The 19375-nt window shown below is 61.5% G+C and overlaps 1 long non-coding RNA gene across 1 annotated transcript; it reads right to left on the bottom strand.

The window, feature by feature from the left end:
• Positions 1 to 3269: 3269 nt before the first annotated feature.
• LOC123610465 lies at positions 3270 to 18467 on the bottom strand. Its single transcript, XR_006718148.1, has 4 exons — positions 18171 to 18467; positions 17951 to 18065; positions 13612 to 14259; positions 3270 to 4111 (listed from the first exon to the last, which is right to left on the bottom strand). It is a non-coding gene; the product is annotated as an uncharacterized LOC123610465 (long non-coding RNA).
• Positions 18468 to 19375: the final 908 nt, after the last annotated feature.

Here is a 19375-nt window from a genome sequence, read left to right on the forward strand (position 1 = left end):
CCTGACCATGACTGCCACTTCTCCGTCTTAAGGGAAGTGCTTTGTCGTGTAGTCTCACTCGGGGACCGCGTGGCCGGGACGGGGAAAGCGTCCTCTCCTATCCGTCCGCTGGACCGGCTGCTGCCTGAGAGCCGCCCGTCAGGCACGGAGGAGGCCGTCCTGGGTCTGTGCTCTCGGGAAGCCCCAGCCCAGGCCACCCCACTTAGGTTCGCGGGGAGGTGAGGGGTCGGCAGGGAGGAGGCACTGCGGGCCGGGCAGCCTGTGCCCCATGTGCTGGAAAGGCGCCGTGGCAGGCGCCCCACCCCTGGACCCCCCGAGACTCCCCCCGACTCCCCACGGCTTCTCCTCCCCCTCCCTGGGCCAACCTGCCCATGCCGGGCGTCTCATGCGTCCCACCAGCCGACTGTCCCGAGGGAACCTCGCCCCGCACCCGCTCCCCCCCCTCCGCCCCGGGCCCCGGGCTCTCGACCTGAGGAGACCCTGGCACCTGAGCTGGGGGCTGTGTCTGCCCGGAGCCGGGCCTGACCCGGAAGAGGAGCACCCCCCAGACGTGGGGAGAAGGGGCCCCAGGCCCCAGGCCCCAGCCTCCTGCACGGCCTGCCTCCGTCGGGCAAAGAGTTAACGGTCTGCGGGCCGCTGCCCTCCCAGCCAACACGCACCCGGAGGGCTGGCTCTCTCGCTCGTTCTGCTCATCCGGGTGAAGACGGTCTCACCCCTGCAGGATGGCAGCGGGAGCCCGCCCCCCGTGACGCGCCCCTGCCCCGGCTAAAATCCCACCAGTGTGCGGGGCCCAGTGAAATCAGAAGCTCCCCGGTGGGCAAAGCTGGAGCCCCCGGTCGGGCCTCGTGGGCGCGCCTGGGAAGATCCCCGCGTGGGCATCCCTGTGAACGGGGTTTCCAGGGCGGCTCTCCACGGGGCGGGGGGGTGGGGGGTGATGCGCGGCCCCAGAAGGCCTGTGTGGCGTGAGCCGGGCACTTGCGGGGACGGCGACGGGTGACCTGGCCGCAGACGGGGCCCCTTGGCCCCGGCCGCCACCGGCTCCCGGGGAGAGCGCCGCCGCACCCCAGTGCCGTGCCCCCCCCCCCCCACCTCACTGTCCCGCTCCTCCTGCTGGTGATGTTGTTCCCTCTCCGATACCCTATTCCGTGTGCCCCATCCCAGCCCGGGCCCCGGCGAAGGGCAGAGTGCATCCGAGAGCGGCTCGGGGACGCACGCAGCAGACTCCACCTCAGGTCCCCTGGGCGCACGTCCAACGCCGGGTCGTGCCGGCCGCTTCTCCGCAGGGCCATAGATGCGTTCTTCGCTTTCTTGTTTCGAGACCCTTGTAGACTCATGTGCTGTCGTGAGAAATGACGGCGCTCCCTCCCGCCCGTGTCCGCGACAGTGACGCCTCGCGTGGCCCGAGTGCCAGGTTGACCTGGTCCACGGACCTGCTCCATTGCTACCAGTGCCACCGGCACTGGCGTGTGTGTGTGTGTGTGCATCGTGCCTGTGCACCTGTGCGCCTGTGTGCACGTGTGTACACGTGTCTCCACAAGTGCGTGCAAGTGTGCGTGCCTGCACGGTGGAGACAGCGCCTTCCAATGGGCCCCCTCGCGTTACCCCCGTGCCGCACCACCACCTGGCGGCCACCGTCTGTCCCCATAGCCGCACTTTTTGTCGTCTCAAGAGTGTGACCTTTGGAGATCAGCTTTCCCCCCTCAGCACACCTTTGACCCATCTGTGTCACAGACGTCATCACAATTTAAATTAGGAGGGTCGTCACAGAACATTCCAGTTCACCCGGCTTCACGGGGGCCGGTGGCCCTGGATGGTACGCGTGCTACTCACTTCACGTGGAGGCTTCTGCACAGACACTGTGCGCTGCATCGAGCCTGAGACGCCCTCTGGGCTGCAGGGAGGACCCCTCGCTCACCCTCTTCCGTACCTTGCAACGGCTTCCCCTCTGGGTGCCCGGCCCTGCACCCCCTGCCTGGGTCCCGAGCCCCGACGTGGGCCAGGAGCTGACATTCTGCTGGAGCAGACACACGGGAAAGCGGTTAAAACCAGAATCGGGAGCCTGGCGTCCTCTGTGCTGAAGGGAGGAAAAGGGATGGGCGAGAACTGTCCCTTAATGGACGGCCAGGGAGGGCCATCGGGCGAGCAGACCAACTGCTACCTGCAGGGCTGCAGGCAAAGTGAAGTTGGAGGCCCTGGCTCTCATGGTGGTTGGAACTCTAAGAGGTGCGATGGAGGCCAGAATGAGGCACCTGCACCGCGAGGTCCGAATGACAAAGGGACGGCTGAGCCTGAGTGGGCGGAAGAACATTGGAAGGGAAGGAGCAGCCAGTGCAAAGGCCCTGAGGTAAGTGCAAGTCTGGCTTCAGAAACAGAAAGCCGGTGCCAGCACCCAGTATGGTGGTGCCACGGCACGGTGTGGGGCAGGAAGGAAGGAGCCCCATGGTCGCAGAGCCCCTGAGGCCAGCAAGGGGCCTGGGGTAGGAAGCACTGTAATGTGGTTCCCAGCTGCAGGGGGAGGGGCCAGGAAGCAGGAAGGAGCCCACCGGAGCCCCTGCACTTGGCCGGGCCAGGAGTACGGGGAGCCAACTCCGTTCGCTAAAGGCTGCAGGGGAACCAGATGCCTGTCGACCTCTGGTCAGATGGTGGGCGAGGTCCCGAGCCAGGTAGGTAAGATGGGGATGTGATCAGAGCTGGAGGGCCACCCGGGATGCCTGGACGGGGCACCCCCTCTGCTATGGGCCCTCGGAGGCTCTAACTACCACCGTGAGGAGAGACCTCCTGTCCCCGCAGCAACTTCTCCGGATACTTCTGACGAACACAGTAACTGTCCGTTCTTACCGTTCCCGTTTAATCCTGCGACCAGAGGGGGCATTGAATGCAGAGTCTGGAGCCTGCCAGGGTCCATATCCTCCGCTGCCAGGACAGGAGAGACGCTCTCTCCCCCCAGAAGCGAGGCCTGGCCTCGCTGCCCTCTGCTCTGCTGGGCGAGCGCCACCTCCCTGCCTGCCCACATCTCCAATTCAGTCGGGTCCTTGTTCAGGAGGCAGTGACATAGCCAGGGAGCAGCTCCCTGCACCGTAGCAGCACTGAAAATGCCCAGGACGGCCCTGAGGTCCTTCACAGCCGGAAGGGAAGGGAAGTGATGGGAGGTTCTTTTTAATGTTTGTCTATTTATGAGAGAGAGAGAGAGAACAAGCGGGGGGCGGGGCAGAGGGAGGGAGAGAGAATCCCAAGCAGGCTCGGTGCCGTCAGCACAGAGCCCCGCCCGGAGCTCCACCCCACAAACCGTGAGACCATGACCTGAGTCAAAGTCAAGAGTCAGCCGCTTAGCCACCCGGGCCCCCCCACATGATGGGAAATTCAAGGGTGTGATTTCAAGATTGACTCTCGGAAGTTCTCCCCTTATTGCTTGTGCGCATCTCTCTGGCCGCCGGCCCCCTGCCGTCCACACTGCTGATGTTTTCGGGGCCGATTTCAGGAAAGTGAGGCGCCTCCTCTGGGCTGGGGATGCCCTTCCGAGAGTCTGACCCAGAGGCCCTCCCGGAACAGATTGGTTTGGGTGACAGGGGGCTGGGCTGCTGCCCGGGGACCAGGACTCCACTACAGAGGAGTCCCAGGGGAGGCCGGACGGCCGCTGAGCCAGGGGCCGCGGGTGGCTGTGCGCAGCCGTCTTCAACGACCCGGCTCTGAGGAGTTTGGGAGCAGCCCACCTCAGAGCCGCGGTCAGTCCAGAGAACGGAGCCCCCACCAAGCTGCTCAACGGGCACGACTCCAGCACTCAGGCCGGGAGAGGCCGCCTTCAGGCACAGCGGGATCCAGGGGCCCAGCCCCATGTGTGGGTGGAGCCCTGTCCCAGGCCAGGCAGGAAGGTGGGGCGGAGAGGCCAGCCCCCTCTGCCTGAGGAGGGCCCCGCTGCCCCTCAGTACCCCAGTCATGCCCGGTAATGTGGGGAGCCCTTGTCCCCACCCCCCCACACCCCCATTGTCATGCAGGCACTAAACGGGCCAGGGAAACTTCAGGACAGACGTCATGCCTTACGCCCCGGTTCCTTCCTCCGAAGATCGCTTTCTTTCTCATTCTCCTTCTTCACCCGTGTCTCCCACAAACGAGCCTGAGAACAGAGAAGCAACCGACCTCGCGATCATCGCCGGAGGAGGGACCTGCTGCCCAGCGGACTCTGTGCTGCCCCAAACCCTCAGGCTGCTGGCCTCTCCCGGGGGCCCCCCTGCGGTTGGCTGCCCCCCACCCTGCACCCTCCCGCCTCCAAGGGCAGGGCCAGCCGCAAGGGTCCCCCACGCACTCGGTCTTGCCCTGGGTGTGAGATGCCCCGGCTGCCCCGCGCGTCCTCAGAGGAGTTGTTCTGCCCTCCCTCCCCGGGAGCAGGGAGGGCCGTCCCGCTGAGAACAGGGTGTGTGAAGCCAATCAGAAAATGCAGACACATCTCAACAGGCCAACTGGCGACAGTGACTTCAGGTGGCTCTGTTGGGACCACAGGCTGGCACTACCTGACCTGCCCGTTTCCGAGGAAGCACAGGAGAGGCACAGAGGAGCCCATGTACCTGAGCCCCCCGCCAGGCACAGCTGAGTCCCCCCCATGAGGCAAACCTGAGCCCCCCTCCCCAGGCACACCTGAGCCCTCCCCCCAGGCACAGCTGAGTCCCCCCCATGAGGCAAACCTGAGCCCCCCTCCCCAGGCACACCTGAGCCCTCCCCCCAGGCACACCTGAGCCCCCCTCCCCAGGCACACCTGAGCCCCCCCTCCCCAAGCACACCTGAGCCCCCCCCTCCCCAGGCACACCTGAGCCCTCCCCCCAGGCACACCTGAGCCCCCCCTCCCCAGGCACACCTGAGCCCCCCCTCCCCAGGCAAACCTGAGTCCCCCCTCCCCAGGCACACCTGAGCCCCCCCACGAGGCACACCTGAGTCCCCCCTCCCCCGGCACACCTGAGCCCCCCCACGAGGCAAACCTGAGTCCCCCTCCCCAGGCACACCTGAGCCCTCCCCCCAGGCACACCTGAGCCCCCCTCCCCTGGCATACCTGAGCCCCCCTCCCCAGGCACACCTGAGCCCCCCCCTCCCCAGGCACACCTGAGCCCTCCCCCCAGGCACACCTGAGCCCCCCTTCCCCCGGCACACCTGAGCCCTTGCCTGGGGCTGCCAGGCCAGTGAGGCAAAGGAGGAAGCCCCCAGACCCTCAGGTGACAGCAGTGCGCAGGGCCCTGCAGGGAGGCGCCCAGGCTGTCTGGCCACCACGTTCGGTCCCCGCCCTCTGAGTCTGCCCAGAGCCCTGGGCACCAGGAGCCTCTCCACTTGCCCAGTGTTCCCTCGAGGCCACCATGGCCACCCCGGTGTAACCAGGCCTTCGGACTCTGCGACAGACGGCCACGGCCGCCAACCACGTCTTGGAGAACCGGGGAGGATCAGGAGGGGTGGCACCGGCTTCCGCCTCACCCTCCCGCTAAATCGGCAAGTGGCCCCTGGGCCCGTCGCTGGAGGGCTGCGCACCCGCGTCAGGTGACCGGCCATGCTGCGTGAGCACCTCCTCCGGCGCCCCGGCCGGGCCCTGGCGCACTGGAGGGCAGGGGGCCACCTTTCCACGGCCCACGGGACACCCTGGAAGAGCCTGCCCGCCTGCACCTTCCTCCTCCCGGCTCTGCAGAGACGGCCCCTGTGTCATCCTTTCTAGCCCCACCTTGTCACCCCGCCTGGGGCTCCTGCCAGGACAGCCCAGTGAGCTTGGAAATGCAGGCCCCTAGCGGCCGGGAGCCCCAAGACAGCAGGCGGGGAACAAGGTGGGCCAGGAAAGTGGCCTGAGTCCCGCTGTACGCGCCCCTGCCCCCCGCCAATATATCTTTGCCAGGCCCCCGTGGGCCCCTCCTTTTGACCATGGGTCGCCACTCCTTCTCTGACCAGCCCCGGAATGCTGCCTCTGCTCCCTGGTTGAGCCACAGCATCTGCCCAGGGTAGGGACCCACGCAGCAACACCTCACCCCTGCCTCCCAGGGACTCCGTAACCTGCGGGCCCCATCGGGGGCTTCTGAGCTCATCGGGGGCCCAGTCCCGTCCCCACCTCCTCCCCGGGCACCCGTGGGGCGACGGGCCCCCTCCACTTCCCAGGACCTCCCGCACACCCCCCTCCCACCAGCAGCTCAGGCCTCCGGCAGCCAGAGCCGCCCAGCCTCCCTTGCTCTCAGGGACCTGCCCTGCACCCCTGCAGAGACCCGCAGCCCACCTCTCTTCCTCTAGCCTGCCTCCCTCCTCCTCTGCCGGCTGCCTCTGCTCACACCGCGTTCTCAGAAGCTGCTGCACATCCTGCCCACGACGAGACAGAAGACGCATCGGCTCTCCCTCCTGGTCTCGACCTTCTCGTGTTCGTGCCGGGTCCTGAGTGCCTGTCGGGGGTTCTGCTTGGTCGTCCACACTGCTGTGATGGCCCTGCCTGCCTCGCCGAGCGAGTTCCAGGGGTGTGGACAGCCGCCGTTGTCCTCTGAGCCACGGCTCGGGCCGGGCCAGCCGACCCGCTCTCCTATTTGGGACCCCGTGGCTGTCCACACCCCGATGGCCGGCAGCCAGCTCTGTGGCCCACGATGGAGTGAAAGCCGTCGAGCCGGCCCCAGCCCTGTCCTTCCAGGGCTCACAGTGGACCAGCCTCGGACCTCTGTCTCTGCGGACGCTCGCCCCTCCGGTCCGGCCGTCCCGCCGTCCGGCCGTCCTGCCCACTGGTCTGATTTGCACCCTGTTCCAGCAGCAGGGAGCACGCTCTCAGACCACGGAGCAAAGCCCACTCTGCGCCAAGGGCCTTCCCCGGCCCCCCGGGCTGCCACCCCCACTGTTCCCACGCCGGCCAGAGAGGGGAGTGGCCGGAACCCTCTGGAACCCTCGCCTCTGGCATCTGCCGGCCCCCTGGTGACAGCGGTGCTCCCTCCTCCCCCGGTGCTGGCACCCAGAGGCAGTCTCCCCACCGTGTCCTGGGGTGAACACCGGCCCCAGTGGATGCTGCAAGAGCGGGGGGCCTGAGGGCCACACGCCCACAGGTGCGGAGGCCTGGCCTCCGCGGGCGGTGGGCGGGTCTCAGTGGTCCGCTGTCTTCAGACCCAGCAGCCTCTGGAGCCCCTGACCGCTGACCTCGGGCTGACGGCCCCATCGTGGGCACCTCTGTCCACCAGCTCCTCCCCTCTCTTAAGCAGTCCCAGGCCCTGCGTCCAGGGCCAACAGACCCTCGGACCAGGACACCATGGGATGAGTGGGGCCCCCTCCCTCTGCCGCAGACCGAGCCAGCATCCCCCCCTGCGCAGCGTGGCCCCGCCGGGACGGCCCGGCTCCGCTTCGGCTCTGACACAGGCCCCTGGGCGCCCGCAGCCCCCACCTCGAGGAACGGTAGCAGGTGCGCATCAGGGCGTGGCCGCCATCTGACGTGGCCTTGTCCCACAGCATCTCCGAGGAACCCAGCCCCAGGTCGGTCAGAAGAAAGCGTCACAGAAGGTGGTCCTTTGCCCCTGCCCTTGGAGGCCCAAAACCATCACCACACCCCAGGCCATCCCCAAGACTCGAACCTTCCCTTGAAATGCTTCAGGTTCTCCAGAAACTTCACCTGGCCCTTCTGGCCTGCGGCCAGGCGCGGGGACTCCACAGGGGACGTTGAGGGGCGCCGGCTCCTTTGCCCCTCCCACTCCAGGGGGGCTAGGAATAAGTGTTCCAGAACCGCCACCATCGGCGGCCGGCCTCCTCACTGAGACCCAGGCCCAGGCCCCTCCTGCCTCACTCCGCTGCCTCCACAGCCCCCTCGCTGCCCCGGTGGGCAGGTGAACCTCAAAACATGTCTCCCGATTCGGGGGAAACAGCAGGGTTCTTGTGCCGAGTCCTGCTTCGGCCCCCGGGAGCGGCGTGCACATTCCAGATCCGAGTGGCAGAACGACGTCGTGTACGTGCAGAAAGGCCCCTGAGCCCTGGCTGACTGGCTGCACGTTTTGGACACGACTTAACCCCCACAGACCCCCGGCCTCCCTCCCTGTGGCCCAGGAGTTGGGAGAAACCCGGGACGGTGGCCGGCGTGAGATGCCAGCTGTCGAAAGGCAGGGCCCAAAGCAGAGTGGGTGTCAGCGGGGCCGCGGGGAGACGTGAACTCAGCTCCGAAGTGCCCAGACAGCCTTGTCCCCGGGGGTCCAAGCGACCAGGGAAACACCCAGCCCCAAGGGGTCCCTGGGGAGGGTGTGGCTCCAGCACAGTGGACCCTGGGGGCCATCATTCGGAGGTTAGAAACACCCCTGGGCGGGCTGTGTCATGCTGGTGGGAAATGGGGCCACAGTGGTCCCCCAGACCAGAGGGACTTTACAGCCCCTACAGACTCAGCTCCCCGGAGAGGAGGGAAATTCGAGTGCGTCCAAGCCCTGTCCCCAGGGACCAAGCCAAGGTCACTTTCCCAGTGTTGAGACTCCAGACCCTGTCCCTGCACCTGCAGCCCTCACTTGGCACTTGAGTGTGACCCCCGCCCTGGGGCCAGGACGCCCCGCCCACAGGGAGTCCCCCCACCTTGCGGCCAGGAAGCCCCTCCCACAGGGAGCCAAGTGACAGGAAGCAAGCTAGGCCTAAGATAGGTCAAGCCGTGTGCCCAAGGTCACCAGAGGGCAGCAGAGACACTGATGGAGGGACACAGGCACATTCTACTGCCTCCCCAGCGCCCACTCTGGTTCCAACCACGGGTGCCCAGGGAGGGACCCCACCCCCTGCCTCCTCCAGCTCCGGTGGCGGTGGCCCCTCACCCCAGTCTCTGCCTCCGTGGTCACATGGCCTGCCCCTTCGGCAGCCTGTCCCCCACCCCGTACCTCCTGTAAGGGTCCCGAGGGGGCACTCAGGGGACACTGGAAAAGCCACCTCCATATCCCTACCTTCCATCTGCAGAGAGCCACTTCCTTATAAGGTCACATTTGCATGTTCCGGGATTGGGAGTGGATATTTTGGGGGCAATTTTCACCCTGCCACATACTCTAGTTCAAGACTGAGCGCCAAGGACGCACGGGAGCCGCCCGCCCCAGACGGTGCTCTCTCCGTGTGGGGACGGTCAGGGCAGAGGGGACACCACAGCACGGGGGTTCGGGGTGGGGGGCGTGGGGGGCCGGTCTGTCCTACCTGCCGCAGGAGTGTCACCAGGCTGCGTCCAGGGGGCATTTTACCAACAACCGTCAGGGGACACAGCGGTCCAGCCTGAGAGGCCACCGACCGCGGAATCTAACGGGCGAGGGAGACGCCCCTGCAGGAAGCTGGACAGTCAGCACTTCTCAGTGACTGCAGCCAGGGGCTCGAAGGGCGCTGCCTCGACTCGACGGGGCACTTTCGGCACGAGTCAGCAGCAGCACGGAGCCACGCGGGGCTGGCATCCTGCGGGGGGTCCCCACCCCCAACCCCCCACCCCCCCACCCCCTGGCTGGAAGCGGGTCCCGCCCGCACCTCCCCAGGGGCTCCAGATCTACCCATGAGCACCCAGGCCGAAGGGCCCAGTTTGTGGGAAAGGCCTCTGGATCTCACGAAAGCCAAGTTTCGAATAGAAAGTCCGAATCTCAGATGGTGGTCCCGACACCCGGGGGTCCAGGAGGGTCCGTCCCCTCGGGGTTGCGGCTCAGGGCGCCCCGCGCCCCTCCTGGCCCCACCTCGCCCAGCCAAGCACAAACGCTGCGTGTAGGGTGACTGACTTTCTCTTCAGTTTCCTTTCCTCCTGTTAAATTCAGTTAAAATTCAGTTTAGTATTTCCATTCAAGTACAACTGAACAGCGCGTATCATCTAAGGCAGAAGCAAGACAGGGTGTCCACACGCTCTCGGGCGATGCAGTGGGTTTGTTCCCCCAAACCCATGTCTGTGCCCCTGGGGCACAGTGTGACTTCATGTGTTAAAACTTCCTCACAGATGCGCCTAACCTACAGATCTCAACGTGGGACTGTCCTGGATTCGGGGGCAGGGCACATCCAGTGACGGGTGTCCCAAAGGACGGAGAGGACGGGAGCCACGGGGGAGCGCTGGGCCACAACCAGGCAGAGACCCGGCCACAGCCAAGGACGCCAGAGCCGTGCTGCGGCCCGAGCTGGACGGCGCCCTGCTGCTCCTGCTGCCAGCCTCGTGGCCCCCGGGACCGCGCAGCTGCACCCAAGGCTTCAGGCCGCTGCTTCGTGGCACCGCGCGGCTGCCCGGGCACAGCCAGCCAGGAGCGGGCGGGCCCGGGCTGCGTCTGCCGTCTGTCTGCAGACCCCAGAGGCAAACCCAGGACCGTTGGAGGGAGCAGAGTGTCCCCCAACAATTTCTAACTGCAGGCCACCCTCACGCGGACTTAGAACACCAAGTGCACACGTGTGCACGTGCTCCACGCGGTTTCCTGGGGTCCCCGCCGAGGCAGACGCGGCCACCGGAGGATTGCACCCTCAGTGCCGCCAACACCCCCACGGACACGGACACGATTTCGCAACCCAGGCTCAGCAGACTCCGCGCGAGCATCAGAGAAACAGCCCATGGACCCCGCCAGACACAGCGGGTCCTGGAGCGCCCACGGAGTACGAGGGAACCGCGGTGATGGGCTCACAGAGGTAACAGAGAGCACGGAGGGGCTGGAACACGGAATACGGCCTCTAGAAATGGAAACGGAAGGAGTGAAATTGTCGAAAAGCAACAACAGCAAACTCCGCCCGCGACACGCTGACGAGTGAGCGCGAAAGCACGAAGTCCCTGGGGACTGGGCGGCCGGGCGGTGTGAGAGAGTGAGGGGCAGGCGCACGGAGACGGGGGAGGCGGGCGTCCAGACAGTCCGAGCCCGGAAGGCGGAGAGGCCACGCCAAAGAGCCGACGCGCGAGGGTTTTCCCGACAGCCATCCTCGCGTCCGTGAGGCCCAGTGAATCCCAACAGGTTAAAGCCAAAGAGACCCAAAGCTTTGGTCTCTCGGTGAGTTGTCTGCATTGCAGGGTGGGGGCGGGGGGGGGGGGTTACTTTACAAACTTCTGGATGGCCTGACTCCTGACTCTTTTGGAAGCTGCTTGGACACGACCCTCACGCAAAAGCAGGAACTGTGCATGTGGTTTGACCCAGCAATCCTGCTGGTGGGGGTCCAGCTTAAACAAACGTTGCCCCCAGAGGCGCCTGGGGGGCTCAGTCGGTTCGGCATCCGACTTCGGCTCAGGTCACGATCTCGCGGTCCGTGGGTTCGAGCCCCGCGTCGGGCTCTGTGCTGACAGCCCGGAGCCTGGAGCTGCTTCGGATTCTGTGTCTCCCTCTCTCTCCGCCCCTCCCCTGCTTGTGCTCTGTCTCTCTCTTAAAAATAACTAATAAACATTACAAAAACGTTTAAAAAGAAAGAAAATGTCTCACCTGAGACAAAAGCGCCCTGAGATGTTTTCTGCAGCATTATCTGTGTGAGAAAAGGCTCATTCGACCAAGCGTGCAGTGACGGGAGATGTCTTGGGAAATTACTGTGCTTCTACACAGACACGCAAGGCTGACAAACACGGCCGAATTAATTACAAGGCATTTGGGCAGCGTTTGATCTGAGGCAGACGGAGGAGGCCATCGGAGCAGCCGGCGGCGTCCGCGTGGGTCAGAGCGAAGCGAGGCGCGTGCAAAGGCGCCAGTAACGCGTTGGCCTGGGTGGGTTCTGGTGACGAGCTAACCTGGGAGCCTGCCTGCGGCGCTTCTGGTGACCTTGCCGTCGCCGTGCACGGCAACCGGGTCGGCGGCACGGGGTTCCGGCCTCGGCTCTGAGTGGCCCGGTCGGATTCCGTCCCACATCACCGAAAAGCCGCCTGCAGCCGGGAGGACACGGACTCCCCGTGGCCACGATCATGACCCCCCCGGGCCCCACGGGGCTCCTGCACCGAGGGCCTGCAGGTGCGGGGGTCTCCAGCGGCCGCGGCAGCTACCGCGGCCCTGCTCCCCGCGCGGTGGGAAAGGACTCAGGACAGCAAACCGCGACATCGGCCCTAAAAGCAGAAGGCAGAAACACTGCCACCCGCCGCGCCACACGGCTGACCATGGCGCCAGGGGAAAATAAGCCGTCCTGTCCACCCCACTGTCCCCGTTAGGACGCGGCTGCCCATCCAGTCCCTTAAATAACAAGGTTCCGTTGGAAGAAGATTCCCCGCCAGTAACTCGCCGAGACTCAAGCTCGGAGCAACCATGAGTGCCCGTGCCACTCTGCTGGCGGACGTCCCCGGAGCCTCTGTTGTCGGCCAGCAGGACACCGGGACCCCCGCCCCCACTGGTCGGCCAGGCGGGACACCGGGAGCCCCGCCCCCACAACATGCTGCCCTCTAAGTGCCCCTGCCTGGGGGTCAGCAGAGGACCGGGGTGAGGACTTGTTCGCCCCAGTTTCTGTACCTCCATTTGTCCCTCACGCCCCCTCTTGTCCCACACCTGAAGGTCCTGCAGGACAGGAACCTCCTGGGGCCAGGCAGGGGCACAGTGTGGCCGTGCTGCCCAAGCTCACGTCCAGGGGAGGCTGGTTCCACAGTCAAGTATGAGTCAGAGCCACCGCCAGCGGGCATAGTGTATGGGCGCCCACGGCTATTCGGCCACAGGATCCTTCCCTCCCACTGAACACGGACTGACTCTTCCGGCATTAGTGACCACATCACGAGCAGGAGGTTGTCTGCAGGACTCCAGAGGGCTCGTGTGACTTCCCCATGGGCAGGGAAGGAGGTGGGGGAGGGTGTCTGGAGGATGCGCTCCGTGCGGGCTCGGGGTTCTGCCCTGGAAGGACCGGGGTGTCAGGGTCTGAAAAGCAGGGGAGCGCCGATAATACTCCATAATACAGCCTGGGGACCACTGCCGACCTGCCACCAGCTTCCCACGGTCTCGCCTGCACTAACCCGCCAGATCGCGGGCTGGAGGCTGGAGGCCCACAAGCCCACACCCACAGGGTCAGAGCCATCACCCTTTGTCCCCCACGACCTGCACCCAGAGCATCGAGGGACTTTAGCAGGGCCAGGCCTGGGGTGATGGGCTGAAGATTCCAGAGCTGTGGAGACAAGGGGCTGGAAACACGATCCGTTCACCCTGCCCCTGAAAACATGAGATTTTACTGTCGCCTAGAAATCTATGACCTGTAGCAGCACCGACCCCTCGGCCCAGCAGGTGTGGTCCGGGAGGGCGCCGTCCCGTGTCGGCACACACCTCCAGCCATGTGGCTCGACCAGACACCCGGCCTGGGGAGTCCAGCTCCGCTCCCGCCTCGCCTCAGCCACCTGGAAGTGGCCAGACGGACCAGCTCCTGCCCCCACCCCCCACCCCTGCCACGGCAGGGCCCGAGCGTGACACTGCCCTGCAGCACGGAGGATGTGGTGGCCAAAGCGGCTGCCAAGAGGCTGGGGTGCAGTGCAAGGCGGCTGACTTCCACGGGAAACACTGGCCACCAGAAACGGGGCACGGGAGGGGCCGTGCAGACGCATAAGCCCCCCCCCCCCCACCGTGGGCCCCCCCAGGGCCACCATCTCCAGGAAGCCTGTCCCGGGAAGTCCTACGTGCTGAGGGAACGAGCTGGGTCATTGCCGGCTGGGCAAGGCTCCCTGTGTGTGGAGCAAGTCCCTCCATCCCCGCGTCCCCGTCCCTCACTCTCACTCTCACCGCCCTGAATTCGTACTTCCCAGTTAGTGCATTCTTGCTTCAGCCCATTTTTCAGGAAACACTGGCCAAGACAGATCCATAGCAAAGGGCCACAGGAGCCAAGAGCAGCCGTGGGGACTTCTGTTTCTCACATGTGGCAGATCTGATGCTCTTAAGAACCCTTCTGGAGAAGATAATTAGGTGGACAAATTAAAGGAAAACTTACACATCACACATCTTTCAAGAAAACAAAGAAATTGCAAGACACCAAATGGGGGGAAATCAGGAACCCCAGCAGGCAAGCTGGGTCAAGACCAGCCTCTCCCCTGGGGGTTCTGCAGTGATCCGCAGGTCTGCAGCACCTCAGAGCACCAGGCAGGCGGGGACGAGGGCCGAAGGCTCAGGGTCTTCCCAGGGCGGGATATGCAGACGAGAACCCTCTGTGAAGCCAGGACTTCACAGGGTGAATAAAAACCCGCACGTGGAAGGAAACACACCAGAAATGCTCCCACCTCTGCCCTGACACTGAGGAGGGAGAAGTACTTCCCTGAGAAATCGTAAGTCGAGTCAGACCTCTGTGACGTTGATGCTCTAACCTCATGCTGACTCTGCTCCAAATTCCAAGCTGATTGTTCACAAAATGGTCCCATGTTGGTGGCATTTCCCAGGTGACAGAAGCATAAATCTTTTTTGGGGAAAATTAAGTCAAGCACTCAAAGGATTTCAACCAAATACACTTCCAAATCAGACAAGAAGTTGATGATCAAAAAGCCTAAGAACGAAGGAAACAAATCACCATAAAATTCAATGTCTAAATGTCAGATTAGATGCAGCTGAAGAGAGAAACGGTGAACTGGAAAACAGACCCAACGAAGTTATACCAGACGTCAATCCAGAGAAACAGACACAGAAAACTGTGGAGGATGGAAACAGAGGGTCAGCCCTACATCCAATAGGGTTTTCTGAAGAAATTTATGGAAAAAAGGAGACACGATTTCAAGAGGTAATGGCTGAGAATGTTTCAGATACATTAAAGATACCTGAAAGACCCGGTGAGCCCAATAAATCCAAAGGAGGATAAGTTAAAACAAATTTGTATCTAAATATGTAATAATAAAGCCTCAGAAACCAGGGGAAAAAGAGAAGATATTTTAAAGTAGCCGAACGCATAGATTATCTACAAAGGGAGGACAGGTGGATCGCTGACTTCTCATCAGTGTGAATGGAAGCCAGAAGATGCCACGATAATGTCTTCGGTGAACCTAGAGAAAATAACAACCCAGGATTCTAGAAACTACCTTGTGAAAATGAGGGGAAATTGTTTTCAGACCAAAAAGAAATGCGATTAAAAGTGAAAGTACACGTTCCGCATTGTGCAACATTGTAGCATGAGTTGCACGTGGCTCTTTACGTTTGAATTAAATAAAAGTTTAGAAGTTTAGTCCCTCCCCGAGGTGTGTGGTTTCAGCAGAGCTCCCGGGGCTTTGCCACAGATGAACCGTGTGTCCGCACGTGTGTCCGCACCACAGCCGCACCGTGTGTCCCACCGGGGGCTGCTGTCCTGTCCCCAACTGGGAGCCCTGGGCCGGCCATGGTTCTGCGCCCCCATGCTCACAGTCTCTCCATCCGAGCTCCCCCCATGGTGTGGGCCGTGCCTGGTGCCCCATCCCCCAGGGACACCTGTCTCTTCTAGATCCCAGGCTGCTGGTTGCCCCATGACCACTGCCTTCTGGGGGCCCAGGAAGACTCGGAAGTTTGGGCCATTATTTCAGGGGTGCAGTGACATTCCTTCCAGCTGTCTCTGTCCCAGGGCGCGAGTTGTCACCTCGCTGCGTTTCCCCAGCATCTGGGGGTTCAGGGCAGGGTGGTCCCAGCTTGTCCTTGTTCACTGTCACTGGAAGTGAAACAGTAGAGTTTTGTATTCATGTGACTTGGGTTTGGACGTCACTGGCCCTGCCTCTGTGGCACCATGATCACCCGGCATTGCTGAGACGCATACTGAGTGAGCCCCCATACTCTCCTGGCGTCAGGAGGGGTCCGGGCCACAGGGCAGCCCAACGCCCCTGCGCCCCACCAGCCACGCCTGGATCTGTGACTCTGGACAGCCGAGCACATCTGTCGTCGGCAGCAGTCTGGGCATCACTGTAGCTCTTTCTGGCTTCTTTGCCCACCACAGTCCCCTGACCCTACGTTCCCCACTTCCTGGTCTCATTCATCTTGCTCCGACACTCTTGGAAACTCCAGAGATCTACGCGGCTAAGTTTCCAAGTCCTCACATTCCTGAAAATGGGTTTAGTATTTGTCCACTTTTACCTTATTCTGTCCCATCATTAAAAACAAAACCCAAAGAACTCTGTCTCCTCCACGTGCTGCTTTATTTTTGGCAGAATCTGTGAAAGGATCTCCTGCAAGGTGCTCCTGTTTGAGTGGGGTCGGTTCCCCTTCCGGTGTCCCCGAGAACAGTGCGAGCTGCAGGGGCCCTTGTGTGCTGGCACCGGGCTGCTGGTTGGCCTCCTCTGCCTGGGCCTCCCCGCCAGCCGGCCCTTCCCTGTCTCAGCACTCCCATCCAGGGCGGGGACCCTAAGCCACGCGAGTGCCCGCAGGGCCCTGTGCTCCCATCTGCTGTGCTCCACAGCCCCACCTGGACGTCTGCATCCCTGCTCCTTCCCTCCCGGCTGGCGGCTCCCTCCCCTGTTTGCCCAAGAGCAGACCTAGGGGCTCCTGGGAACAGAGGTTTGAGCCTGAGTCCTCTGATCTCCACACTAGGTCCCTCCAGGTCACCTGTTTCCCCTGGAGAAATAGAGCTTGTACTGGGTCCCTTCCCACCCCATTGTGCCATCACTAGGGCCGAGTGTCCCATCACTTCTCCAGAGGCCTGAGTCCTGGTGATGTCTCCCCCCCACCCACCCCCACCCCAGCTTGTCTGGGCAGAGGCTTGCCCTACAGGATGCAGGGGGTCACCGGGACCTCCAAGGGGTGGGGTGGGGGATGGTGATGAGGCAGGGAGAACGGGCGGCCCCTGCTGGCTACAGACACATCACCCATCTCCAGACATGTGACTGCTCTGTGACCAAATCACCCTGAGTATTTTGGTCTTCTGGATACAAAGAATCCCTCTGTTTTCTGAACCAAGAGAAGCCTGGCCCGGCCGGCAGCGTCTTCAGGAGGCCCCCACCTACGCTTCCTAGTTTTATTGTGGGGAGGGGTGTGCAGGCAGGGACGGCATATGGGTGACAGTAACGGATTTGGAAAGGCAGCCTCGTTCTTTTGTTGTTGGGAGCTGGGTCACCTCTCTGTCCCCAGGAGTCAGCTTTGCCCGCGTGATGTCTCCGGTTTAAGCAGACAGGTAATCCCATGGAGATGACTGTCCCCTGACGCCCCCCGCCCAGGTGTCGGCCACCGATAGGAGGCCCCCAGATGGCTCCCTGACCTCAGACGGCCAACGGGGGAGGGATGGGTGGGCAGCTCTTTGCCTGGCAGGCGACAACATTCAGCCTGCAGTCAGTGTTTCCATCTGATGATCGTTACGAATAAAGCCATTTGACAAACTCGAGGAAAGAGACCGCGTCGGCTTTGCCCCTTTAATGACCAAGCACGAGCGGTCCACGAGAGAAGCCCCATAAACTTCAGGCTCTGGTGAGAAATGGTGTTTTTCTTTCATAAAGAGTAAACCCTGAAAGCAGCGGGTCCCCGTGTCACCGGGCACTCAGGCATCCGAGCTAAGCCGATTAGTTCTGGGCAAAAGGAGAAAGTCAAACACCACTTGGAAGGTCACCCTCCTCTGACTGCTTCAGAACATTTCAGCTCCAGATAAGCCCTTCTCCTTCCTGCTCTGTTCATACGCTGTTTGCTTGCTGAGAAGAAACAGGTTCTCTCTCCCCAAAATGAGGCTCAGGACACACGGCAGGACACCCGGCTGACCCCAACCCCAGACCCAGCCCCCACCCCTGCCCCAGGGCAGCCCAGGGAGGGACCTGTGCCGAAAACACCCGGGGCCTGCACACGGCTGGGGACAGAGGCCCAAGGAGAGTCAGGTGCCCTGGAATCGACCCTCGACCAACCTCCCCGCACACACAGCCCGGGCAAAGGGCGCCCGGACCAGAAGCTGGACTGGGGAGGGGCGGGCAGAGAATCCCGAAAGCTTTGGATTGGCTCCCAATCTCTGGAAACCTGTACCACGTCAAATACTTTCAGATTACAGCTAAATCTTTTCGTCATATACAGGTTTTTGCAAAAATGTGGCTTCTGGACAATTGTAAGTATTAAAGTTTGAAAGTAAACCCTTCCATTCGTCCTTTACACGTAGGCACTTACAACCCAACGACCTTGGCTCTAGAGGCAGGGACCCAGGTCACCCACCCCCTGCGCTCACCTACCTACATCCGTGCGTCCTTGCTGCACCCGAACTGCCAAGTCTCAAGAATCCTGCTTCGGCATGTGGTTGTATCAGGCCATCGGCCGCCTGGGTCCTCCGCTCACCTGTGGCCTTTGCTGTGTGAAAACCCCAGAAAAAACAAGACCCCCAAAGGTGAAGGCCCCGCCCCAGGACCCGCCTTTAATACCATCCACCTACCGCATTCACCTTCTTCCGTCCACCTGCTTTCCACATACACCTCCATCATCTACGCCCACCATCAACCTTGCACCTTCCACCATCCACCCTTACATAATATTCCCCAAATCAGAAGATTGGGAAAAAGAAAACACTACAAATCTTGTAATGCTTTATCAACTGTTCACTCGGGCTTTTGTTGAACTGTTTCAAAACCACTTGGGCTGTGACTGGATTTGTTACCTCGTCATTGCGAAGTTTGGGACATTTACTGAGGAGGCTTTTCATACACGTATCAAGAAACTATCATTTACCCATGATTCTCTGTCACCTAAGTGGTATCTTTTTTCATCTGATATATTCTAAGGGGGGGGGGTTGGGGATGTTGAAGTGTTAATTTCATTGCTTTCATCCGACTGAACATTTAAAATAAAAGTCTTTTATCATACCATTATCTGAAATGTATTTTCAGCACAACTTGAGCTACAGATTTAGTTCATCCTATTTATGGCCAACGTCCTCCATGCAATCTCACACTCTTGTCAAACTGTTGAACCAAATTAGACTTATTTTCTGTCAAGAAAGGTTTGACCCACTTTTGCAATTGAAATAAAAGTATTAACATACTTTTCCAGGGATATTCCAAAAGAAAAACACTGGGAAATAAAATTGCAGCACACACCCTATGAGATAAACTGCTGAAGTCAGCCAACATTTAAAACATGTAGATTTAATACGGTTGACCCACTTACTAACATGCCGTGAAAAGAAAATGAGTTCCATATGCTGTTTTTCTTATTTGCAAAAAACTTACAAACTTAATGAAATACGTAGGTAAGTGTTCAGGTTATTTCCCAAGTGAGGGGAATGATAAAATCTTTGTGTACACGTGGATATTGAATATTACCCCCAGGAGCTGTAGATTAAATAAGAATTAAGTATGAAAATCATTTTAAAAATTCCTCCATTTTATTAAGTATCACGATCTAACTTTATGTTTAATGGAAAAAAAAGGCATATATTGCTAAAAATTAGTTAGTCTGGTAGCTGGCACGTTGCAGTGTGTGTTTGCAGTGAAACCCGGGGGGATTTCTTTCTAGTCCTCTCCCAGGAGGAGCTCCTTGCGGGCGGCGGTCTCTGCCGTGCCCAGGGATCTGTCCCCAACACTCGGGACGCCCCGTGATGTCTCTGCCTCATCACCAGCCTCCAGCGAGGGCCTTGAGGCTCCCTCAACATGGCATCCTCGGGG

This window comes from Leopardus geoffroyi, chromosome C2, assembly GCF_018350155.1.
Source record: "Leopardus geoffroyi isolate Oge1 chromosome C2, O.geoffroyi_Oge1_pat1.0, whole genome shotgun sequence".
NCBI classification, from domain to species: Eukaryota; Metazoa; Chordata; class Mammalia; order Carnivora; family Felidae; genus Leopardus; species Leopardus geoffroyi.